Source organism: Choloepus didactylus, chromosome 10 (genome assembly GCF_015220235.1).
Source record: "Choloepus didactylus isolate mChoDid1 chromosome 10, mChoDid1.pri, whole genome shotgun sequence".
Taxonomy (NCBI): domain Eukaryota; kingdom Metazoa; phylum Chordata; class Mammalia; order Pilosa; family Megalonychidae; genus Choloepus; species Choloepus didactylus.
This window is the reverse complement of record NC_051316.1, coordinates 45,805,525-45,812,840: the sequence shown is the minus strand read 5'-3', so window position 1 is coordinate 45,812,840 and position 7,316 is coordinate 45,805,525. Positions and strand designations below refer to the sequence as shown.

Below are 7,316 nucleotides of genomic sequence, written 5' to 3'. Positions count from 1 at the left end.
TTACAATACAGAGAACCTAAGGGTGAAAGTACAAAATGGCACTTAACACCAATGCCAGTACTCATCACATATGGTTACAACTAAGGATAAATTAATTTTCGTGTTACTCACTTTTTTTGAGAACATAAATCAAAGCCATTAACTCAAACTTGAGGTATATACACAATACATACACAACATAATGCAAAATACTTTTCATAGGTAACACTACACATTAAAATATTGGGAACTGAATATATGTGTTGATTTGTACTGTGACTTATTAGAACAAGAAGAGAACAACATTCAACTAGGGAGGTTTATACTGACAATAAAGGTCTTAAATGTCTTCCTTCTTTTATACTTACCACAGGCTACACAATGTCCTGAGAGGGGTCATTTTCATTATGAGAAAAATGTCAGTCACAGCTTTAAGATTTAACTTTGGAAGGAACTAATGAGAAAGCCAATTGGAAGGTGAGACTTCATCTTTGTTTTCAAATAAGTGGTCTTAATTTTTCTTCTTATAGAAAAAGTTTAAATCAGTTTATTATAAATATATCTAAACCATTAATTTTTGCAGCTTTCAGGAAAAGTCCAGCACTTCGTTTACACAGTCTATGCGAAGAGGTCAGCAGAAATCATCTAATCTTAAGTCGTGACATCATCCATTCAAGTCCTTGGCACAGTCCCTCGCCTGTAAGAGCACAGCATGCCTGGATATGCCACTGGTGATCTTTAATAGAAGTTAGTTTCAAAAACTGGGAGATTTCTGCTACAGTCATACATTCTTTAACATCTTGTTTATTAGCAAAAATCAGCAATCCAGCTTTTCTTAGGTCCTCATGCGCTAACATTTTATACAGCTCTTCTTTAGTTACAGAAATCCTTTGTCTGTACTGTCCACAACAACTATTACAAACTCAGTGTTAGTATAGTAAGTGTTCCAGGAAGAACGAAGAGATTCTTGACCACCAATATCCCACATTAGGAAACATGTATTATTAATGACTATCTCTTCTACATTACTTCCTATTGTAGGGGATGTATGTACAACTTCATTCATAGAAAATTGGTAAAGGATGGTAGTTTTCCCTGCATTATCCAGCCCAACAATAACTTTGTGCTTTAAAGTGGAAAGGTTAATGGTCATGTAGGAAGGTCAGGTGAATGATCACCAAGAGGCCTCAGCAGGTGACAGTCCTCTGGTGGATTCACCTACTCTGCGGCCCTTAGTCTCCCAGGTACAGAAATCCAATCTTGACACTATCCCAGAGTAGACTGGCTGCAGAGGAGGCAACTCACAGAAGTGATTAATCCTGGTGATTGAACAGTCTCCATATCCTGGTGAAGAGAATTCCCATTCTTGGGCAGCGGACCCCCCTCCAGCTACCCGTGCCGCCTGGCCTCCCCCGGCTCAGGCTGAGGGGGAGGAGAGAGACGAGCCAGAGCCTCCGCCTCGGCTGCTGCTGCTCCCGCACTTGCCGCCCGCCCACTTCCAAGGAACCGGAGGGAAGCTGAAGTCCAGGTCGCCCTGCCGCGCGCGAGGCCCCGCAGCTACCGCCGCGGGACTCGCCTGGCTCGCGGACATCGCCGCCGCGTTGTCTGCGACTCGCCTCGCGGGCCACCGTCCTCCCCCAGTTCCTCTCGGGCGGCAGCGGTGGCAGCTCTAGTTTTTTTTTTTTTTTTAATCTTCATTTTATTGAGATATATTCACATACCACGCAATCATACAAAACAAATCGTACATTCGATTGTTTACAGTACCATTACATAGTTGAACATTCATCACCTAAATCAATCCCTGACACCTTCATTAGCACACACACAAAAATAACAAGAATAATAATTAAAGTGAAAAAGAGCAATTGAAGTAAAAAAGAACACTGGGTGCCTTTGTCTGTTTGTTTGTTTCCTTCCCCTATTTTTCTACTCATCCATCCATAAACTAGACAAAGGGGAGTGGTCCTTATGGCTTTCCCAATCCCATTGTCACCCCTCATAAGCTACATTTTTATACAATCGTCTTCGAGATTCATGGGTTCTGGGTTGTAGTTTGATAGTTCAGGTATCCACCACCAGCTACCCCAATTCTTTAGAACCTAAAAAGGGTTGTCTAAAGTGTGCGTAAGAGTGCCCACCAGAGCGACCTCTCGGCTCCTTTTGGAATCTCTCTGCCACTGAAGCTTATTTCATTTCCTTTCACATCCCCCTTTTGGTCAAGAAGATGTTCTCCGTCCCACGATGCCAGGTCTACATTCCTCCCCGGGAGTCATATTCCACGTTGCCAGGGAGATTCACTCCCCTGGGTGTCTGATCCCATGTAGCGGGGAGGGCAGTGATTTCACCTTTCAAGTTGGCTAAGCTAGAGAGAGAGGGCCACATCTGAGCAACAAAGAGGCATTCGGGAGGAGGCTCTTAGGCATAATTATAGGGAGGCCTAGCCTCTCCTTTGCAGGAACCGTCTTCCCAAGGGTAAAACCTATGGTAGAGGGCTCAGCCCATCAAACCACCAGTCCCCTGTGTCTGTGGTCATATTAGCAACCACCGAGGTGGGGTAGGCCAATACCCCTGCATTCTCCACAGGCTCCTCAAGGGGGCACTACATATTTTTTTTCCTTGTTTTTTTTTTTCCCTTTAACTTTTTTTTCTTTTTTAAATCAACTGTATGAAAAAAAAATTAAAAAACAAACAAAAAACATACAATAAAAGAACATTTCAAAGAGACCATAACAAGGGAGTAAGAAAAAGACAACTAACCTAAGATAACTGCTTTACTTCCAACCTGTTTTTTTTATTGTATGATTTTGTGTGGGTTTTTTTTGATATATTAATAGTTAATTTTAAAAAGAGTTAATTTAAAAAAATGAAAAAAAAGTATGGACAGCACTCCTGAGGAGCTGGTGGAGAATGCAGGGATGTTGGGCTTCCCCATCTCGATGGTTGCTGATGTGCTCACAGACATGGGGACTGGTGGTTTGATGGCTGAGCCCTCTACCATGGGACTTGCCCTTGGGGAGACTGTTGCTGCAAAGGAGATGCTAGGCCTACCTATAATTGTGCCTAAGAGTCTCCTCTTGAATGCCTCCTTGTTGCTCAGATGCGGCCCTCTCTCTCTAGCTAAGCCAACTTGGCAAGTGAAATCACTGACCTCCCCACTACATGGGATCTGACATCCAGGGGGGTAAATCTCCCTGGCAACTTAGAATGTGACTCCCAGGGAGGAATCTAGATCCAGCATCGTGGGATGGAGAACATCTTCTTGACTGAAAGGGGGATGTGAAAGGAAATGAAATAAGCTTCAGTGGCAGAGAGATTCCAAAAGGAGCCAAGAGGTCACTCTGGTGGGCACTCTTATGCACAGTATAGACAAACTTTTTAGGTTCTAATGAATTGGAATAGCTAGCAGTAAATACCTGAAACTATCCAACTACAACCCAGAATCCTTGAATCTTGAAGACGATTGTATAAAAATGTAATGCGGGGGTGACAATGTGATTGGGAAAGCCATATGGACCACACTCCCCTTTGTCCAGTGTATGGATGGATGGGTAGAAAAATGGGGCCAAAAAAAAAAAAAAAAAAAAAGGCACCCAGTGTTCTTTTTTACTTGAATTGTTCTTTTTCACTTTAATTTTTATTCTTATTAGTTTTGTGTGTGTGATAATGAAAATGTCAAAAATTAATTTGGTGATGAATGCACAACTATATAATGGTACCATGAACAACTGATTCTACACTTTGTATGACTGTATGCATGGTATGTGAACATATCTCAATAAAAATGAATTTAAAGATAAAAATAAATAAAAATTTAAAAAATACCATCAGGGAAAAAATTGAATTAAAAAAAAAAATTCCCATAAATAAATGCCCAGGGCCAGAGGGCTTCCTAAGGGGATTCCACCAAACTTCCCAAAAAGAACTGACACCAATCTTACTTACACTCTTTCAAAACATTGAAGGAAATGGAACACTACTTAACTCATTCTATGAAGCTAATGTTACTTTAATACCAAAACCAGGTAAAGATGCTACAAAAAAGGAAAACTACAGGCCAATCTCCCTAATGAATATAGATGCAAAAATTCTCCACAAAATACTTGCAAATCAAATCCAAAGGCCCATTGAAAAATCCTATCCCATGACCAACTGGGGTTCATTCCAGGCAGGCAAGGATGGTTCAACATAAGAAAACCAATCAATGTAATACAACACATTAACAATTCAAAAGAGAAGAATCAAATGATCATCTCAATAGATGCTGAAAAATCATTTGACAAAATACAGCAGGCTTTTTTGATAAAAACACTTCAAAAGGTAGGAATTGAAGGAAACTTCCTCAAAATGATAAAAGACATATATGAAAAACCCACAGCCAGCATAGTACTCAATGGCAAGAGACTGAAAGCCTTCCCTCTAAGATCAGCAAATTGACAATGATGCCTGCTGTCACCAGGGTAATTCAACATTGTGCTGGAAGTGCTAGCCAGAGCAATCCAGCAAGACATAGAAATAAAGGCATCCAAATGGAAAGGAAAAAGTAAAACCGTCATTATTTTCAGATGATATGATCTTATATTTGGAAAATCCTGAGAAATTGACAACACAGCTACTTGAGCTAATAGAAAATTTTGCAAAGTAGTAGGATACAAGATTAATGCACTAATGTGAACATTGCAGGGGGAGAATGCAGGGGTGTTGGGCTTCCCCACCTCGATGGTTGCTGATGTGCTTACAGACATTGGGGACCGGTGGTTTGATGGGCTGAGCACTCAATCATGGGACTTGCCCTTGGGAAGACTGTTACTGCAAAGGAGAGGCTAGACCTCCTTAGAATTGTGCCTGAGTGTCTCCTCCTGAATGCCTCTTTGTTGCTCAGCTGTGGCCCTCTCTAGCTAAGCCTACTTGGCAGATGAAATCACTGCCCTCCTCCCTATGTGGGATCTGACACCCAGGGGTGTAAATACCCCTGGAAATATGGAATATGACTACCAGGGAGGAATCTGGACCCAGCATCGTGGGATGGAGAACATCTTCTTGATCAAAAGGGGGATGTGAAATGAGAGGAAATGAGTTTCAGTTGCAGGGAGATTCCAAAAGGAGCCAAGAGGTAACTCTGGTGGGCACTCTTATGTACAATATAGACAACCCTTTTTAGGTTCTAATGACTTAGAATAGCTAGCAGTTAATACCTGAAACTATCAAATTACAATCCAGAACCTTTGAATCTTGAAGACAATTGTATAAAAATGTAGCTTATGAGGGGTAACAACGTGATTGGGAAAGCCATGTGGATCACACTTCCCTTTGTCCAGTGTATGGATAGAGGATTAGAAAAATGGGGGCCAAAAAAAAAAAAAAAAAAAAAGCACTCAGTGATCTTTTTTACTTTAATTGTTCTTTTTCACTTTAATCTTTATTCTTATTACTTTTGTGTGTGTGGTAATGAAAATATTCAAGAATTAACTTTGGTGATGGATGCACAACTATATGATGGTACTGTGAACAACTGATTGTACGCTTTCTATGTCTGTATGGTATGTGAATATATCTCAATAAAATTGAATTATTAAAAAAGAAATAAGCTATAAGAGAACTTAGGTATTAATATATAAGGAGTTTACTCATTCATTTTATGGCTGTGTAGTATTTAACCTTTTATTTTGTTTTCAACACTTTGCTATTATAAAAATACATTTAAATGAATAATCTTGTATGTACACAAAAGCACTTTTGTAATTTTGGTAGATTTTGTCAAATTCTTTTCCAAAGAGTTTACAACAATTTACAAACTGGCCAGCATTGCTTTTACAGTGTATTTCCCTACATAATGACCAACAGGGTATTATAACTTTTTGTTTACAGCCAATATGATAGGTGAAATATGGCATTTCACTGATTTAATTTCACTAATTTAATTTCTTTTATTATGTGATTAAAGCATCTTTTCATAGACTTAAAAAGAAAATCAATGGTCCACAGTATCATCATATAGTTATGCGTGCATCACCACAATCAATTTTTGTCTGCCTCGTCTTTATTACCTTGGGTCATTCTCAAAATGGGGATTTTGAAATTTAATCATAAGAGAAATACTTGGAATAACTGAGGAGTAAAATCATTTTCCACAGCATTGTGTAGTAGTTTCATAGGCTGATCTCCCAAGTGAGGTTGCCACAGGGAATGGCAGGTGGGCATAAAAATAAAATAAACAATTCTCCTCACCCACCCACCTACACACAAAACAAATAAAAACCATCAAACAAAATCCCAGAAGCACAAACATAAGATCATCTTTTGCTTTAAGTTTTTTGTTGATTATTTACTTTACCTTCTGGAAATATTGCACAAAATAGTAGCTTTTTGTCTTTGGATGTTTGCAGGATAAAATATGTACTACTAACTTTTTATTAAGTAATATTGATTCTCACAACAGAACTGGTGGTACTTGTTAACCACATACCTACATTTTTAACTATAGTTACTCACAAATAATACAATTAAATACAAATGAAAACAGGTCCTATGCAAACAGTCCATACATTCCATGAATTTTATTTTTTAGTGTTTAAATTACATTTAATAATGAGTGTTGTTTCATCACTGTTGAGTTAACAACAGTAACCAGAATTATTTATGCATTAATAGCAGTGATAGGAAGCTTCCCTTCTGGGTGAGGGCTGGCTATCAGTGATGAGTGGAGAGTTATGCAAAAGAATTACGGAGAGGCAACAGGAGACCAAGATTTCTGTGATGGTTTTGCCAGCAGCCTTGGGATTTTGATTAGTCACTTCATATTTCTTTTCTCTGTTCTTCACTTGTTCAGTGACAATATTAGAATAGAACTCAGTTGCTTTTCTTCCATGTGATTGTGTATGCTATGTAATTTTATGCTGCTGCCAAATAAAAATGATCTTTGAATTGTCAAAAAAAAAAATAATCAAGATTAATGTACATAAGTCAGTAATGTTCCTATACACTAGAAATGACCTAACTGAAGAGACACTCAATTGAGGAAAAGATTCCATTCTCACTAGCAACTAAAAAAATCAAGTACCTAGGAATAAACTTAACCAAGGATGTAAAAGACCTATATATAGAAAACTACATAAATTTACTAAAAGAAAAGAAGGCTACCTTAAAAGATGGAAAAATATTCCATGTTCATGGATAGGAAGGCTAAATGTCATTAAGATGTCAATTCTACCCAAACTGATCTACAGATTCAATGCAATTCCTGTCAAAATTCCAACAACCTACTTTGCAGACTTGGAAAAACTAGTTATCAAATTTATTAGGAAGGGAAAGATGCCTCAAATTGCTAAAAACATTCT

General features: G+C 38.6%; 1 pseudogene; it reads right to left on the bottom strand.

The window, feature by feature from the left end:
* Nucleotides 1–620: 620 nt before the first annotated feature.
* LOC119504931 lies at nucleotides 621–1,515 on the bottom strand (annotated as a pseudogene).
* Between the last annotated feature and the right edge of the window lie 5,801 nt (nucleotides 1,516–7,316).